This window comes from Notolepis coatsorum (genome assembly GCF_963971535.1).
Source record: "Notolepis coatsorum genome assembly, chromosome: 3".
NCBI classification, from domain to species: Eukaryota; Metazoa; Chordata; class Actinopteri; order Aulopiformes; family Paralepididae; genus Notolepis; species Notolepis coatsorum.
The window spans coordinates 98,267,555-98,286,131 of NC_140167.1; positions in this window are offsets into that span (position 1 = coordinate 98,267,555).

Below are 18,577 nucleotides of genomic sequence, written 5' to 3' on the forward strand. Positions count from 1 at the left end.
CTTGCCCGTCCGGGTCATAGTACTAGTTCAATGGTGGCCCACTAGGTGCATCACAGTTAGCCTATATAGTATATAGCTCCGCCGTCCCTGCTGCCTACAGTCAGGACCACTACACTGACGTTAGCCTATGGTTCTCTCCTCTTTGTGTGCCCCCGTCCTCGCGGGTGTCCTGCGGAGGAGCTTGTGGACGCGACAACAGCGGCGGCCGTTGTTAGCTCATAGCTATCGTGAACCACTAGCCTTTACGGGCTCGAGCACCCTACAGCATAGACATCTATATTCTATTATAGATATCTATGCCCTACAGGCTGCCACCATTGTCGCCGTTGTCGCGTCCATGGCCCCCCGGCAGGGTACCCGTGGGGACGGGGTGTACAGAGAGGAGAGAACCATTTTGGGTCGGCCGTTCATGCCGGCCAGCGAGCCGGATGTCGGGATATTTTGTTAGCACAATAGCTACCAAGCTAAGCTATGTTAGCTAAGTTAGCTAAGTTATAAACACAATATGTGTACAACGACACAATGATTTACATTATTACAAATATGGTAACGTGGTTGTGGCTTTAGAGATGGGTGGCTATAATCACGGAGCAATAGTGTTAGGTGAAACAGATACATTTTCATTCGGCTAGTAGTAGCAAGCATATATCAGTGCCATGCCACTAGCTGTGTGTGACTCTCAGCGCCCCCTGGTGCCCTGCACCTGTTGTGACGATCATTTCGATTACATATGAACCATTGATTAAAATATGCACGTGCAGTGATTGTGTTGGGCAGACAAAATGTTTGATGAAAACGCTAAAACTGGGTCAATTTCAATACTTTTTTTCCCCATTCTTCATGAAAGTCACTGTTGGCCTAGTCCACATTGTTTATTGAACAAAAATACAACAGAAGGTTTTGTAGATACAGTACTGAATTCTGCCATCCGGACGCATGCAATTTGAAATATGATTATAGAATATAAAATATCAGGCCTAAAATGGTTATGCGGTTAAAATGCGATTAATTAGATTAATTTTTTTAATTGCCTGACGGCACTAGAAATAACCTTTTTTGAAGTTTATTTGTGCTTCACTTCCACTTATTTTGTCTCAACAGTTTGGATTGCAGTTCCGCTTCATCAGTTGCAACATTTAGCCTATCTGCAGATTTAGGACAGGTTATATACACATGCACACACAGAACTTCCTGGAATTGTTAGATGTAACATGAGATTTGAGGGAATACTTAACTTCTGAAAAATGCCTGGTCATACATGTAAATGTAGGTCCTGTGGCCTGTCATTCAAATCGCTTAAACGTTATGTTGACCATCAGTTACTTCATAGACATGAAGCAAACAAGCAATTCCCTTGTGGTGTGGCTGACTGCAAACATCAGTTTCTGAAGTATACTGCTTTGAAAAAACATATGTACCGTGACCACAGGACCATCTCTGCTTCACAAAGAAATTATATAGGATGTTCATTCAAATGCGAGGCCGCAAGTTGTCAGGAGCAATATACTAATCTCAGGGATGTCATTGCACATCTGAAATTGCATATATTGAAAAAAGAGACAGTAAAATGTCCATTTGCAAATTGTGACAAAACCTATAAAGTAAAATCATCATTCACTAGCCATATCGCACGGTTGCATATTAATCAAACAGAGTTGTTTGTAACCCCTGGCCCTACACAATCGCAGTCTACTCAGGATTCCGCTGAGGTGCAAAGGGATTTAGATGAAAGTCATGTAGCAAGTTCATCTGACGACATGCCAGATGACACTGAAATGAGAGCCCTGTATCAAAAAAATCTATGCCTTTTTTACATGCGTCTGCAGGCTAAATGCCTCATTCCATCATCAACAATACAGATTATTGTTGAAGAAATTGACAGTTTGAATGATGCGTGTCATCGGTACACTAAGAAGGAATTCAAAAAGTTAATGGGAGCTAAAACAAACTTGTCTGAGACTGATATTGACAGTGTTTTGAGTATTTTGGGAGAAGCAGATTTGCATTCGCTGTGCAGCTCTCACCTTTCCACTGGGCACAGAAGAAAGATGTTCTTCCAAAAGAACTTTTCATATGTGCACCCACAGGCTATTTATCTTGGCACAGACGAGAATAGAAGGGAGTGCTATGCACAATATATCCCACTTCAGGATACTTTACGATCCATGTTAAAAGACCCAGTTGTGTGGCAACAGTGTGTGAAGCCACAAAATAATGCTGCTTCTACTAATGTGTTCACTGATATTTGCGATGGATCTGTTTTCAAGTCCAACGACTTATTCATGGAGCCAGGTATAAGCTTAAAGCTTATCTTGTACCAGGATGCATTTGAGGTAGTGAACCCTCTTGGATCATCAAAGAAGAAGCACAAAATTGTAGGAGTTTACTTTACACTTGCCAACTTCGAGGCCATCTATCGTTCTAGTGTTGACAACTTGCAGCTTTTGCTTCTGTGTCCTGAGAGGTACTTTAAGTACTTTGCACATGAAAAGTTGTTTGCACGGATGCTGTCAGATATTAGAGAACTTGAGAGGCATGGACTGGTCACTTCATCTGGCCAGGTGGTGCGGGCAACAGTCGTATGTATTCTGGGGGACAATTTAGGCTCTCACTCGATCGGTGGCTTTACTGAGAATTTCAGTACTGCAAGTCACTGCTGCAGGTATTGCTTAGTCCCTACAAATAAAATGGACAACCCGACAGACCGGTTTCCGGTAAGAACAGTTGAGACCTACAAGGAAGCACTGCAACAACTACAGGACTCTGAGGCAACACATGTAAAGGGACTCAAGTTTGACTCTGTTTTCAACTCTCTTAAGTATTTCCATGTATGCCAGCCAGGGCTCCCACCATGCATAGGCCATGACTTGTTTGAAGGCGTAGTAGCCTATGACCTTACCCTTTACTTGAGGTATTTTGTAAAGGTGAAGAAATGGTTCACATACACACAGCTGAACCGACGAATCGCACAGTTCAAATATGTGGGTTCTGATGCTGGTTCTGCTCCTTGTGAAGTAAGTATAAGTGGTATGAAGATTGGTGGTCAGGCGGCTGAGAATTGGTGTCTTTTGAGACTTCTACCAGTGATTATTGGGGATAAGATGTCGGATACTAAGGATCCAGTGTGGCAGTTACTGATCTTGCTGAAAGAGCTTTGTGAGTTGGTCTGTGCCCCCAAGATATCTGTACCTCAAATCTGTTTCCTCAATGTTCAGATTCAAGATTATCTTGAAACAAGGAAACAACTATTTCCCACAGAGAAACTCAAACCAAAACATCACTACCTCGTCCACTATCCCTCTTTGATCGTGAAACTTGGTCCGCTCATACGGTTGTGGACAATGAGGTTTGAGAGCAAACACTCATACTTCAAAAGATGCATAAGGAGGACACAGAACTTCAAAAATGTGTGTAAGACACTTGCAAACAATCATCAGCTGCTTCAGTCATATCTGAACTCCAGCTCTTTCTTTCCTGCAACTTTGCAAGTAAAAAACATGTTTCCTTACCACACTGACTTGTACAGTGACCAAGTGCGTGATGCGGTTAAAGCAAGCTCGCTCCCACATCCTGAGTTGGTGTCCACAGAAGTGCAGTGGAAGGGTACCCTGTATAGGAAAGGCTATTTTCTATGCATTAAGAATGAAGAGTCAGTGGAATTTGGACAAATTGAGCTCATTCTGATGAAGGAAAACAAGTGTGTGTACTTCCTGGTGATACCACACTCGTCATCCTATCTGGCAGAGTATGGCCTCTATAACCTTGGAGAAGCAGCTAGACAAATGGTTTGCATCAATGCTGAACAGTGTTTGGACTTTTATCCACTAGCTGCATATAGTCTATGTGGAATGAGAGTCCTGTCCCTTAAACACAGTGTTCTGGATCAGTAGCTTACTGAATTCGCTACTGACGATATATGGGGTGGCTGATTAGTTGGGGAGGGGATGGGAATCTCAGTTATATTTGATCTTGATTCTTGGGAGTAATGATTCGATTCATAATTGATTGGGTACATACATTCTAAATTCTAAATTGCTGCACGAGGCATATATAACATGTAGTATAGGCATCCAAATCATTCTCATACACACACACACACACACACACACACTGAGGACAGACTCAGGCAAAGTGGCAGGATAGGTGTCAGCAGTTGGGCGTTCAGTGTCTTCACACACTTCCACACACTGCAAGGAGGAGCTGGCATCAAACAGCTGTGCCCCTCAGCCAATGCCACCCCAGGTGAGCCAATAAAAACAGCCGTATTTATTTAGCATTGAACTACCATCCTAAACAGCTTTCATTACTGTTTTTTTTTCTTCTACTTTTTCTGCCCTTTCTGTGATTTTTCTCCCCATCCCAATTTACCTCTTGTGCCAATTCTCCCTCCCCCTGTCCTGATTGTTGCTTGCATATGCCCCCCACTGGTCGGTTGTAGGGAGGATCGAAGCCTTGCATCACATGTCCCCTCTGATACATGTGGAGGCAGCCTGTCGCATCTTTTCACCTGCTAGCTTTTAGCTAAATCTGGGCTCAAGCTGTGTTTATCTTTCTTTGTAGTCATGGGTGACCTGGCCAGTTACATAAATGCCGTGCTTCCAGGCTCTGGACTACAACCTTTACTACTGGATTTACTTGACGGCCTCGGAGTGACTAGTGTGGACGATCTACAGTTTTTGCAACCGCATGAACTTGAAGGTGTACTGAAGCCGGTGGAATCCAGAAAGTTACTTGCTCATGCCAAGCGTAAGTGAAACATTGACTGTCACTCTATTTGAGCATGTCTTCATTTTTATATAGTAGAGTGTATGTCAAACTGACTTTTGTTTAACAAAATGGGATTAATAAAGTATCTATCTTTAGGTTACAACCGCAGAGAATCGGAAGAAGATTCCAGTAGCCCGTCTACAGCCTTTCCTGCCAGTTCAGGCATTTTTTCTTCTAGCGGCAGTAAGTAAAACCATTGTGCACACTTTCCTTTCAAATGACAATACTTGAGAGGTCTGTTACGACCAGAAAGGAGATTGCACTGTGCTCATTACATAATTAGCTGCTGCCTTAATGAGGTACACATGGAATGAGTTCAAGTATTAGGGTTCTAATGGGTTCTCCTATTAAGGGGGGGGGGGGGGGTAGGCTCCCAGATATACACAGTACATTTCACAGAGTAAATTTTACTCAAACTGAGTAAATTGTACTCAAACTGAGTACATTTTACTCAAACTGGTTTGGGTAAAATCTTACTCAGTTTGAGTCAAATGTACTCAGTTTGAGTAGAATTTACTCTGTGAAATGTACTGTGTACTTTTTTTTTTGTTATAACCTCTGCATTTGTCATGTCTCGATGGTAATCAATAAATTATGATGTCAAATCAAAATCCATAATGGATAAGGGGTCAGGGGAAGATTTACCTCTACCCAATCAAAACTCAAACCAGCAGGTTTAATTGGACCGCCTAGTTGTGCGTCAGAAGCCGAACCAGAATGCACCTATCATCATAATCTATTGATTACCATCGAGACATTATGACAAATGCAGAGATTATAATAAAAAGTACATAGAAATCTGGGAGCCTACCCCCCTTAAATACACTGATTTAAGCTTCAAATGTGAGTTTCATATTGTGGGCTCAATTTGTTGCCGTCTTCACTGTTAACATCCAACCATGGTCGCACTGAGTAGTGTACTTGCAGAGGTGGTGGTCCAAACAATATGATAATACTCCTCTGTGCCTGTTTTGAAAATAACGTTATCATTCACTACCATTTTGGACCCCTCTACAGACTTTCCCAACAACACTCCAGACAGAAATGCGGATGCGCTGTTTGACTCCTGCTCGCCTACAAGCTCCTTGTCACCTCCGTTCACGCCAAGACTATGCCCCATCACAAATAAACGTGCGTACATTTACCATGTATACTGTTGGGGATGTTGAATTCAATTGGTAAATGGTCGGCCCAAAACTGTTCTTACTGACTATGTAAATGTGTTTAAAAAAAAATAAACACCTGTCATACAGAATGGCACTATTCTAAAATGGTTCAATGTATGTTAAAAAACAACACATGAATTGAAAGCAGACATTCTGAACTTTTACCTCATAGTTCATTGTTTCATTTAAAATATAAATGATATTGTCTCAGAGGCAAAACAACCAATCTCTCATATCTGTGCTAATTATGGCTTACTGTATTCCAGGTCTGCCGATGTCCTCATTGTCCTCCACCAATGAGTGCTCCATCAGCCGTGAGAAGGGAACAGCAGCACTGGACAATAACTGGCACTTCAGTTTCAAGATACAGTGGAACATCATGCCGTCGAATATACAAAAAATATTGGAGAATGAAGAGCGGCCAACGGCGAGGGATAGAAGAGAAATAGTCAGGTTGATTTCCGCAGAAATCCTGGTTGTCTGCAAACATCCTCAAAAGAAACATTTGAATGAAATTGCCCGCAAGATGGTACAAGAGTATCCTAAGTCATTCAAGGATGTGATTGAGGATCAAGTCATAGGTAGTGGCTACGATGCTCTAGCAAAACAACTACAATGCAGAGTGGACAACCACAAAAGGATAGGTCCACCAACGATGACTCCCAGCAGTGTTGACAAGGGAAAGACACGAAGGAAAATGTCTTATGGATGTGTGAACCCAGAACCTCAACTGCGTGCTGCAAATGACGAATCACAGAGGAAGATGAAAGAGGACCTACATAAAATGTTTGAGGAAAATGAGAAAGATGAGAAGAAAATAGAAGCATTGATGACTAACACGTTTGCCTCCCAGAGAAGAGATGTCCTAGATGAGAAAGACACACGGACTTTGAAAAAAGAATGGCCCTATCTTTTCAACACAACTGGCTTGAAGGCTCATTTCAATGAACTGACTGGGGTCCAGATAAATGAAGAATTCCAAGAGGCCATGAATGTAAAATACAAAAGAGTCCTGGGATTTTTCAAGTGTCTGCGCCCAGAAAGAGATAGTGTTGCAGGAAAACTCCAACCTCAAATCCAGGCTGCGGGTTGTGATGACTCCGTTGGGACTGTGTTACTGCTTTTAGCTCACTTCAAAGAAGACCAAAACAAGATGCTCATAAATGTTGACGATACCGATCTTGCAGCAGATGTGAACTCTCAGGATCTTCCCACAACCCCATGCATATTGCTGTGTGGTAAGTTAAGTAAAGGATAATGTATAGCTATACTCTGTCATTGTCGCAAAATAATTGACAGACACTGCGTTCTGGAACACCGAGGCACAGCCGAGGTGTTCTAAACCCAGTGAAGGTCAATTATTTTGCGACATTGACAGAGTATAGCTATACATTATCCCGCTTATTACATGGCTAACTTACTAACAATATACCTAATTCATTTTACACCATCGACAAGATGAGATCAAATGCAGACTCAGTTGTTCTGTGGCTCCTCTGTCATCGCCGGCACCCGGCAGGTGTGTGGACTTGATTGCACTGATGTAGTGCAGTTGTGCATAATGGTAATGCTTAGCTTTCGTGACTGCGATCAAAATGCTTGATTGTGATTGGTCAATAGCGCTCTGTTGCCCCTGACAGCGGTCATTATTGCGCGTTGCCCATGACAGCGGTGAATTATCGAAAAATAAATGTTTTTTTTTATCTACTTTTTCTCCCCATTTTTCTATTTTTCTCCCGTCCCCAATTTCGTATTGTCCAATTACCCTACCCTTCCCCCTACCCTCCCCTGTCTCGAACGCTGTTAGGCCATGCCTCCCACAAGCCGGCTGCAATGTGGACGAAGCCTTGCATCACGTGTCCCCTCCGGTACTCAAGGAGGCAGCCGTCGCATCTTTTCACCTGCACAGCGTGATCTCTCAGCGGCGAGGGTCTGCGTGGGAGAGACACGCCGCCCTCGTTGCTTCCTGATTCTACTGCGCAGGCGCACCAACCGACCTGTAGGAGTCGCTGTCCACAATGTCCAATCCCCACCCACCAGCTTCCCACCCCCTAATACTGCCAATTGTATTAGTATGAACAACCAGCCAAGCTGGTAGCAACGCCGAGAGCTGGGCTCGAACCCAGCATCTCCTGCATTGGTGGCGAACGCCTTGCCCACTGCGCCACCTAGCCGCCCGCATTTTGGCTAATGTTAAAACTTGTCAGCTCAGTGTTGTCTATTTTTCTGTGTGTGTGTGTGTGTGTGTGTGTGCGCGTGTGTCTGTCATACCTTCACAGGACAAAGCCCACTGACTGCATCTGTCTTCATGGTAGCAGTGGACCAGGTGGTGGTCAATGATGGAGTCTCAACGTTCACTGAAGCAGTCAATGCCATGTTCATGATCTATTATGCCCTCAACATCGACTATCCTGTAGAGCTGGGTGCAACAATGGAGTTTCTTCAAAGGTAATTGTATATTTTTTTCATCTTTTTATTCATTTACCAGCATAATGAACTTTTTTTTTTTTTTTTTTTTTTTTATCTTTTTCCCCCTCCATTTTCCTCCGATTTTCTCCCATCCCAATGTTAGTCGTATGCCAATTCCCAGTCCCTTCCTGGTCGCTGCGCACTTACCCCCCACAGTCAGATCATCTGGGAGAGTGGAGGCTACCACGTGCTTCCTCCGACACACGTCCAGCCAATCACCGCTTCTTTTCACCTGGCAGCGCGGATTCTCATCGAGAGGGCGTAGCGTGTGGGAGGATCACACTATCCCCCTCAAGTCCTATCCGCGCTTAGCAGGCGCCCCGACCGAACTGTAGGAGTCGCTGTTTACAACGACCCGGACCCACCCCGCCAGCTTCTCCCACCCTCTAATACAGCCAATTGTATTAGTGCAGACGGCCAGCCAAGCTGGTGACAACCCCGGAGCTGTGAGCTGGATTCGAGCTGGATTCGAACAGGCGAATCCAGCTCACAGCTCCGGGGTTGGTGACGAACGCAATCTCCGCTCGGCCACCTAACCGCAGCATAATGAACTTTTAATCATAAAGTCCTTGTAGCAGTTTGAGAGTGAATCAATGCAGTGCAGAAGGCAGGGCATGAGTGACAGAGCCCATTCTTTCAAACATTCATTGAGAGCAGCACACACATAGGCTATAGCAGTATCACGGTATGCAGCCAAGGCCCACCAATGTGAGAATGAACGGAATTGTGTAAATGTACACCATTTGATAACGATGTCAATCCTTTTATGTACCACTCCTCTACAGATGCATGTTCAAGATAAATCCGGACAAGGGCTCAAAAGTCCACAAACAAGGCAATAAGAAGTGTCTCGCAGTCAATCCCAAGGTCCTGTCACTCATATCGAAGATATCAGAGCATGACTGGCTGGAATGACTGGTGAGTTTGCTGTTAATTCATTTGATTACTTGTGATTTATTTCATGTCCCTTTTTTCAAAACTATTTGGCAGGTGATCGGATCAACCTCTATTCAGGTAAATCTAATTCTTTCCACCACAAGGTCGGGAGTAAAGCGAATACAGTTTCCACAGGAAAGAAAACCTTCAGTGCTGTTCTTTGCTCTTCCAATTAAGAAACTCATTTCATTTCAGATATAACTAATGTTAATAGCAGCATCTACGCTAACCTCCGCCATTGGTGTTTTGAAATGAACAGTTGCTTCTCACTGTTGTCACACCTAAACCACCTCTTCTCGTAGATTACAAACTTCTCTCTATGGAGATTTGCCAGAATGATGTGGGCAGTGAAACGTGAGCTCACAAGATCAGAATGGTCTCATGTCCAAATTCTGAAGATTTGGACATCAATCTGATGCAATTTCTTCTTTATTTCTCCATGAGGTTGATTGAAATAGTATTTCTGTTTGTGTGTATTACAGAGAATCCAGAGCCATCAGGACTAAAATGAAGCGAAACAAGATACAGCAGCACTGGAAGAAAGAGGATGAATAACATTCTTGTTTTCAGTTCAGTTAATTTTTATATTGGACACATGACAATGGTCATAAATCGCAAGTTTTACCAGCTGCTGTTGCAGCATTGTCCGAAAAGGGCTAGGGAGAAGCACTATATAGCTTGCCGGGCCTACGCCTGAAGACTCCCATTTTTTATACACATATATACCTGCACATATTCATACATGATACATATTCATACATGATGTTTATAGCATTGTTCTGTATATACTGTATACATACACATATACACACACGCATATATATTTATCCCATAAATACTGTATCATATTATAAATAATAAGCTGTACACCAACTGGGGTGCTCTTTGCCATGGATATGTATGTGTGTGTATGTATATATATATATATATATATATATATATATATATATATATATATATATATATATATATATATATATATATATATATATATATATATATCCATACACACATGGCAAAGAGCACCCCATAGTTGGTATACACAGCTTATTTACAATATGATTAATAAATTAGTGTTGGCATGTATATAAAGTGATATACAGTACATATACACATTATAGTATATTATGGTTGAGCACTTTGGTTCCGCACGGACGTTTACACTGTTATAGAATACAGCACTGACCATCACCAACCGTAACTTAGGGGTTAGAGTTAGAGGTGGTCTAGGTCTGGTTAGGGGTTAGAGTCAGAGGTGGTCTAGGTCTGGTTAATAGAGGCCATAACCAGACCTAGACCACCTCTAACTCTAACCCCTAACCAGACCTAGACCACCTCTAACTCTAACCACTAACCAGACCTCTTCCATGTGGCACTTTAACAGTACACTGACCTCAGAATGTATATTTTTATGCAAGCAGATTGCAATCAGTGTGTACTACTAGTACTACTGTGTTTAGTTTACAGTATCATGTTGTTATAGAATAAACCGCTGCCAGCAGCAGCCCAGCACTGACCAATGACCATCACCAAACTTAACTTGGGGGTTAGAGTAAGAGCCTAGGTGGTCTAGGTCTGGTTAGGGGTTAGAGTCAGAGAGGTGGTCTTGGTCTGGTTAGGGGTTAGAGTCAGAGGTGGTCTAGGTCTGGTTAATAGAGGCCATAACCAGACCTCTAGACCATCTCTAACTCTAACCCCTAACCAAACCTAGACCACCTCTAAATCTAACCCCTAACCAGACCTTCCATCACCATGTGGCACTTTACACAACAACCTCAAAATGTGATTTATCATTTTATGTTTATGCAAGCAGATTGCAATCAGATTGCTACTGTGTGTACTATACACTATTGTACTGTACTATTATCTACTCAAGTTCAACTACTGTGTTTGTTTGTTTACAAAACACAGTATCCTGTTAGTGTTGTTGACACTGTTACACTGGCTGCTGTTACTGTTATTTAATATTTTCAAATAAATCGCTGCCAGGTGAGCAAGGCCAGACATACAGTAGGCCCCGTCCACACGAACGCTGGGTTTAATGTAACCGTGATTGTATGTGCGCAGTTGCACTGTTCGGCCACACACAACCGGGGATTTGCTACACTGCAACCGCGGTCTTTGAAACCGGTGGCCAGGGTGGAGTTGTGCGGTTTTGCAGTTGCGTGTGGGCATAGCAACCGGGGTTATTCCCAGTGTTTACAGCAGAGCTGTCGCAATTATTCCCCATGTTCACGGCAGACCGCGGGGTAGAGAGATTAGAGCAGAGCCAACTACACCAGTGTTTACAGCAGAGCTGTCCCAAGTAGCGTTATATGAAAATGATTGTAACAAACTTTTGTTAAAAACGTATCGTCTGTGTTGAAGAGTGTTGTGATCGACTGATGTCTGTTGACGCTCAGAGTAAACATGTAGCTGCAGCTAAACTAAACTCATGTGTTGTCAAGTTATTGTTATAAGGAACCCAGTCCAGACTGCATCCCCTTAACAATTGTTTGTATTGAGCCGTATTGTATTGTACCCATTCTGCAATGTGTTAAATAACGTTTGCATCCATTCATTATACTAGCGTTAACGTTACATTATTACGTTAGCATTTAAGCTATATACTATACATAGAGAATGCCATTGACATTAGCATGTAGCTAACAACACCGGAGATCTTTTTTGTGAGACTAAACTATCCGCTCTTGGTGGTAAATTGTGTTGCTGATGGTTTTGTTTCATCAACAAAATGAGAGGCAGAACACAGTGAATGTATCCGTTTGTTTATTGCAGTTTCTTTCTTTGCTGAAAATATATGTTCCGTTGGCAAAATGATCAATAGGGTCCAGCTGTGCTTCTAAACAGGAAGTTTACTTCTTCTTCTTCAGTAAATTAATGGCAGATCGCGACCCAACAGGAAGTTTAGTGAGCGTTCAGTCTTTTCTGATTGGTTGAAATGGCCTTCATGTCTGAACAACATCGCCGCCTACTGCTTTGGCATTGTATTACATTGTACTAAATGTATCGGTTGCTGGGTTCCAGCTCTGCCCGTGAGTACGCAGTTATACACGGTTGTCCACCTGTGTTCACCGTGTGGACGGAGTTTTATTTTTTCAAACTTCGGTCATATTAAATCCAAACTCTCGTGTGGACAGGGCCATAATGTGACTGTCTTATTAAGTTATTTCTCCATTCACAGATCGACAGTGAGTGCTGCACCCTTCCTGTTTATTACTTGTGCCGCCGACTCAGATTCCCCTATAGGTTAAAAAATAAATACGCAATTTAAATCAGAATATGTTCCATGTTGACTATTTCTGACTTCTGCCAAGTTTTTTTCCATTGACTAAAAATAGACAAAAATGTCATCCGTTTACTAAAATGCTCAGACATTTTAGTTGACTAAAACTGACTAAACGAAAAAAATAAATGAAAATGACTAAATATGATAAACGAAAAAGGAGCACTTGACACATTACTAAGACTAAAACTAAAATGAAAATAGCTGCCAAAATGAACACTGGTTTACAGTGACATTCCATATAAATGTTGTGATTTCCATATAAAATGTTGTGCTAATAAATACCGCTCTCCTTCGAGACACCACCGCCGACTCATCTCTCAGCACTATACAATAGTATGCTAGATATAGTCGTTTCCTTTTCACCATTGGCAGATTATCATCCACATTGGAGAATAGAGCTTTTAAATGCTTATTTCTACTTTTGACACATTAACTGTACTGACTTTTACAAGGTATATCAACTGTATATATCAACTGTATGTACTCCAAATATACTGAGAAGAGTGCTTGCTTGTGGGTTGTTGAACTGGAGTGCAGCTGAGACCATGCAAAATGAATACTTAACCCATTTAGACATAAAACGCCTGCTAAAAACTCCTATTAAAACCTATGCAATTAGGGTTTTTTGGAAAGATTTTCAGAATTGTCAGTTAATAAAACCTTTTATATCAGCCTCTGGAGCAGATTGAAACATGAAATGAAAACCGATAGATTAGAACTTGGGCTTTTATTTGAACATCATTCATTTTCCCTAATGTGCATTGACATTTAAAAAAGAAAAATGTCTTGTCCAGATACTTTTAAAGGGATTTCAAATAATAGGTAATTTGAATTTGTATACAGCAGTTGGGCTGTAAAAATACAGAGAATATATAGCAAATATCTGTAAAAAAAAATTCACTGCTGAACTTTGTGTTCTGTCACTTAATTGAAGGAGTTTGATTGTAATCATTTTGGAAAAACCTGTAGAATAACAGTGTTTCACTGCTGAACGAAGTTATGTCACTTAATTGAAGGAGTTTGATTGTAATAATTATGGGGAAACCTGTAAAGTAACAGTGTTTCACTGCTGAACTTAAGTTATGTCACTTAATTGAAGGTGTTTCATCGTAAATGTAGGAAAAACCTGTGAAATAACAGTGTTTCACTGCTGAACTTTAAGTTCTGTCACTTAATTGAAGGAGTTTGATTGTAATCATTTTGGAAAAACCTGTAGAATAACAGTGTTTCACTGCTGAACGAAGTTCTGTCACTTAATTGAATGAGTTTGATTGTAATAATTATGGGGAAACCTGTAAAATAACAGTGTTTCACTGCTGAACTTAAGTTATGTCACTTAATTGAAGGTGTTTGATCGTAATAATTTAGGAAAATACTGTCAAATGACAGTATTTCACTGCTGAACTTTTAGTTATGTCACTTAATTGAAGGTGTTTCATCATAAATGTAGGAAAAACCTGCCAAATAACAGCGTTTCACTGCTGAACGAAGTTCTGTCACTTAATTGAAGGAGTTTGATTGTAATAATTATGGGGAAACCTGTAAAATAACAGTGTTTCACTGCTGAACTTAAGTTATGTCACTTAATTGAAGGTGTTTCATCGTAAATGTAGGAAAAACCTGTGAAATAACAGTGTTTCACTGCTGAACTTTAAGTTCTGTCACTTAATTGAAGGAGTTTGATTGTAATCATTTTGGAAAAACCTGTAGAATAACAGTGATTCACTGCTGAACGAAGTTCTGTCACTTAATTGAATGAGTTTGATTGTAATAATTATGGGGAAACCTGTAAAATAACAGTGTTTCACTGCTGAACTTAAGTTATGTCACTTAATTGAAGGTGTTTGATCGTAATAATTTAGGAAAATACTGTCAAATGACAGTATTTCACTGCTGAACTTTTAGTTATGTCACTTAATTGAAGGTGTTTCATCATAAATGTAGGAAAAACCTGCCAAATAACAGCGTTTCACTGCTGAACGAAGTTCTGTCACTTAATTGAAGGAGTTTGATTGTAATCATTTTGGAAAAACCTGTAGAATAACAGTGTTTCACTGCTGAACTTAAGTTATGTCACTTAATTGAAGGTGTTTCATCGTAAATGTAGGAAAAACCTGTGAAATAACAGTGTTTCACTGCTGAACTTTAAGTTCTGTCACTTAATTGAAGGAGTTTGATCGTAATAATTTAGGAAAATACTGTCAAATGACAGTATTTCACTGCTGTACGTTTAGTTATGTCACTTAATTGAAGGTGTTTCATCATAAATGTAGGAAAAACCTGCCAAATAACAGCGTTTCACTGCTGAACGAAGTTCTGTCACTTAATTGAAGGAGTTTGATTGTAATAATTATTGGGAAACCTGTAAAATAACAGTGTTTCACTGCTGAACTTAAGTTATGTCACTTAATTGAAGGTGTTTCATCATAAATGTAGGAAAAACCTGTGAAATAACAGTGTTTCACTGCTGAACTTTAAGTTCTGTCACTTTATTGAAGGAGTTTGATCGTATTTTTTTTAAATACTGAAAGTTGCCTTATTTTCACATTCAGTAAAATGATGAGTATCTTATGTGTTTTTACATACAATTCAATGTAATTTAACATTCAACACAATTAAGCAAATACATGTATTTAAAAAGAATTACCTGTAGAATAACTGAAGGTTTTTACTGTTTTTTAATTATATTATTCTCTTTTTTAACATTATTTAACATTACATTTAAAGTTTAACAGCAAAAAAACAGAAAGTTGCCTTATTTTCACATACAGTAAAATGATGTATATTCTAGGTGTTTTACATGTAATTTAACATTCAAGACAATTAAGCAATGGAATAATCCTGTAAAAAAAAGATAATTTCTTATTAAATCAATCTACAGATTACAACCTTTATTTAATGGTTAATATTTGTATTAAAGGTTATTTACTGTATTTTTATGGAATTTCCTGTATTTTTATGGGATTTACACTTAAAGTAGAAAAACAAAAGTAATCTGTAAAATAATACATTGAAAGTCCCGTAAAAATACATTTTTTTTTAAGAGTGCAGTTACAAGCAATCTTCAAACAAATCCAGTATACTTCAAAGTTTCCAACATGAAAACTTTGGGTTTGTTCCAGAGGCCATTCGACTGGTGAATGGCCACAGTACAAGGAATGGTCAGTTTACTAACGAAAGTGCACTTTTTTTTGTACTGACCGAATTTATTTATTGGACTTGACAGATCAACAATGTAGGGATCCCGTTCTGAAGTAACTCAAGTTGAGAATGTTGCTTTGCCTTCATTTAATTGGGACCAGCTGTCCCCCATTGTAATTAGTGTCTCCCTGAGTTGTGTGTTTTTTCCTTTTTTCCTCTATTTAGTCACAGTATTGTTTTTGTCACAGCAACACCCTGAAGAAGGCCATGTAGGCCGAAACATGTTGGACTTTTAAAATATTTTTCTAAATAATGTAAGCCACTTATTAAAGGCTTTTTAAAAACTGTAGAGCTGCCTTGGATCTCAACCTCTCTTATACATGTTAATAGGTTTCAATATGTCCAGTTACAAGCAATCTTCAAACAAATCCAGTATACTTCAAAGTTTCCAACATGAAAACTTTGGGTTTGTTCCAGAGGCCATTCGACTGGTGAATGGCCACAGTACAAGGAATGGTCAGTTTACTAACGAAAGTGCACTTTTTTTTGTACTGACCGAATTTATTTATTGGACTTGACAGATCAACAATGTAGGGATCCCGTTCTGAAGTAACTCAAGTTGAGAATGTTGCTTTGCCTTCATTTAATTGGGACCAGCTGTCCCCCATTGTAATTAGTGTCTCCCTGAGTTGTGTGTTTTTTCCTTTTTTCCTCTATTTAGTCACAGTATTGTTTTTGTCACAGCAACACCCTGAAGAAGGCCATGTAGGCCGAAACATGTTGGACTTTTAAAATATTTTTCTAAATAATGTAAGCCACTTATTAAAGGCTTTTTAAAAACTGTAGAGCTGCCTTGGATCTCAACCTCTCTTATACATGTTAATAGGTTTCAATATGTCCAGTTACAAGCAATCTTCAAACAAATCCAGTATACTTCAAAGTTTCCAACATGAAAACTTTGGGTTTGTTCCAGAGGCCATTCGACTGGTGAATGGCCACAGTACAAGGAATGGTCAGTTTACTAACGAAAGTGCACTTTTTTTTGTACTGACCGAATTTATTTATTGGACTTGACAGATCAACAATGTAGGGATCCCGTTCTGAAGTAACTCAAGTTGAGAATGTTGCTTTGCCTTCATTTAATTGGGACCAGCTGTCCCCCATTGTAATTAGTGTCTCCCTGAGTTGTGTGTTTTTTCCTTTTTTCCTCTATTTAGTCACAGTATTGTTTTTGTCACAGCAACACCCTGAAGAAGGCCATGTAGGCCGAAACATGTTGGACTTTTAAAATATTTTTCTAAATAATGTAAGCCACTTATTAAAGGCTTTTTAAAAACTGTAGAGCTGCCTTGGATCTCAACCTCTCTTATACATGTTAATAGGTTTCAATATGTCCAGTTACAAGCAATCTTCAAACAAATCCAGTATACTTCAAAGTTTCCAACATGAAAACTTTGGGTTTGTTCCAGAGGCCATTCGACTGGTGAATGGCCACAGTACAAGGAATGGTCAGTTTACTAACGAAAGTGCACTTTTTTTTGTACTGACCGAATTTGTTTATTGGACTTGACAGATCAACAATGTAGGGATCCCGTTCTGAAGTAACTCAAGTTGAGAATGTTGCTTTGCCTTCATTTAATTGGGACCAGCTGTCCCCCATTGTAATTAGTGTCTCCCTGAGTTGTGTGTTTTTTCCTTTTTTCCTCTATTTAGTCACAGTATTGTTTTTGTCACAGCAACACCCTGAAGAAGGCCATGTAGGCCGAAACATGTTGGACTTTTAAAATATTTTTCTAAATAATGTAAGCCACTTATTAAAGGCTTTTTAAAAACTGTAGAGCTGCCTTGGATCTCAACCTCTCTTATACATGTTAATAGGTTTCAATATGTCCAGTTACAAGCAATCTTCAAACAAATCCAGTATACTTCAAAGTTTCCAACATGAAAACTTTGGGTTTGTTCCAGAGGCCATTCGACTGGTGAATGGCCACAGTACAAGGAATGGTCAGTTTACTAACGAAAGTGCACTTTTTTTTGTACTGACCGAATTTATTTATTGGACTTGACAGATCAACAATGTAGGGATCCAGTTCTGAAGTAACTCAAGTTGAGAATGTTGCTTTGCCTTCATTTAATTGGGACCAGCTGTCCCCCATTGTAATTAGTGTCTCCCTGAGTTGTGTGTTTTTTCCTTTTTTCCTCTATTTAGTCACAGTATTGTTTTTGTCACAGCAACACCCTGAAGAAGGCCATGTAGGCCGAAACATGTTGGACTTTTAAAATATTTTTCTAAATAATGTAAGCCACTTATTAAAGGCTTTTTAAAAACTGTAGAGCTGCCTTGGATCTCAACCTCTCTTATACATGTTAATAGGTTTCAATATGTCCAGTTACAAGCAATCTTCAAACAAATCCAGTATACTTCAAAGTTTCCAACATGAAAACTTTGGGTTTGTTCCAGAGGCCATTCGACTGGTGAATGGCCACAGTACAAGGAATGGTCAGTTTACTAACGAAAGTGCACTTTTTTTTGTACTGACCGAATTTATTTATTGGACTTGACAGATCAACAATGTAGGGATCCCGTTCTGAAGTAACTCAAGTTGAGAATGTTGCTTTGCCTTCATTTAATTGGGACCAGCTGTCCCCCATTGTAATTAGTGTCTCCCTGAGTTGTGTGTTTTTTCCTTTTTTCCTCTATTTAGTCACAGTATTTGTTGTGAAGGATCAGATTAAACCGAATATATATATTTATTTATGGATATATATTTAATAGTATTTGTATATCGTTTGATATCCCTTGTATATT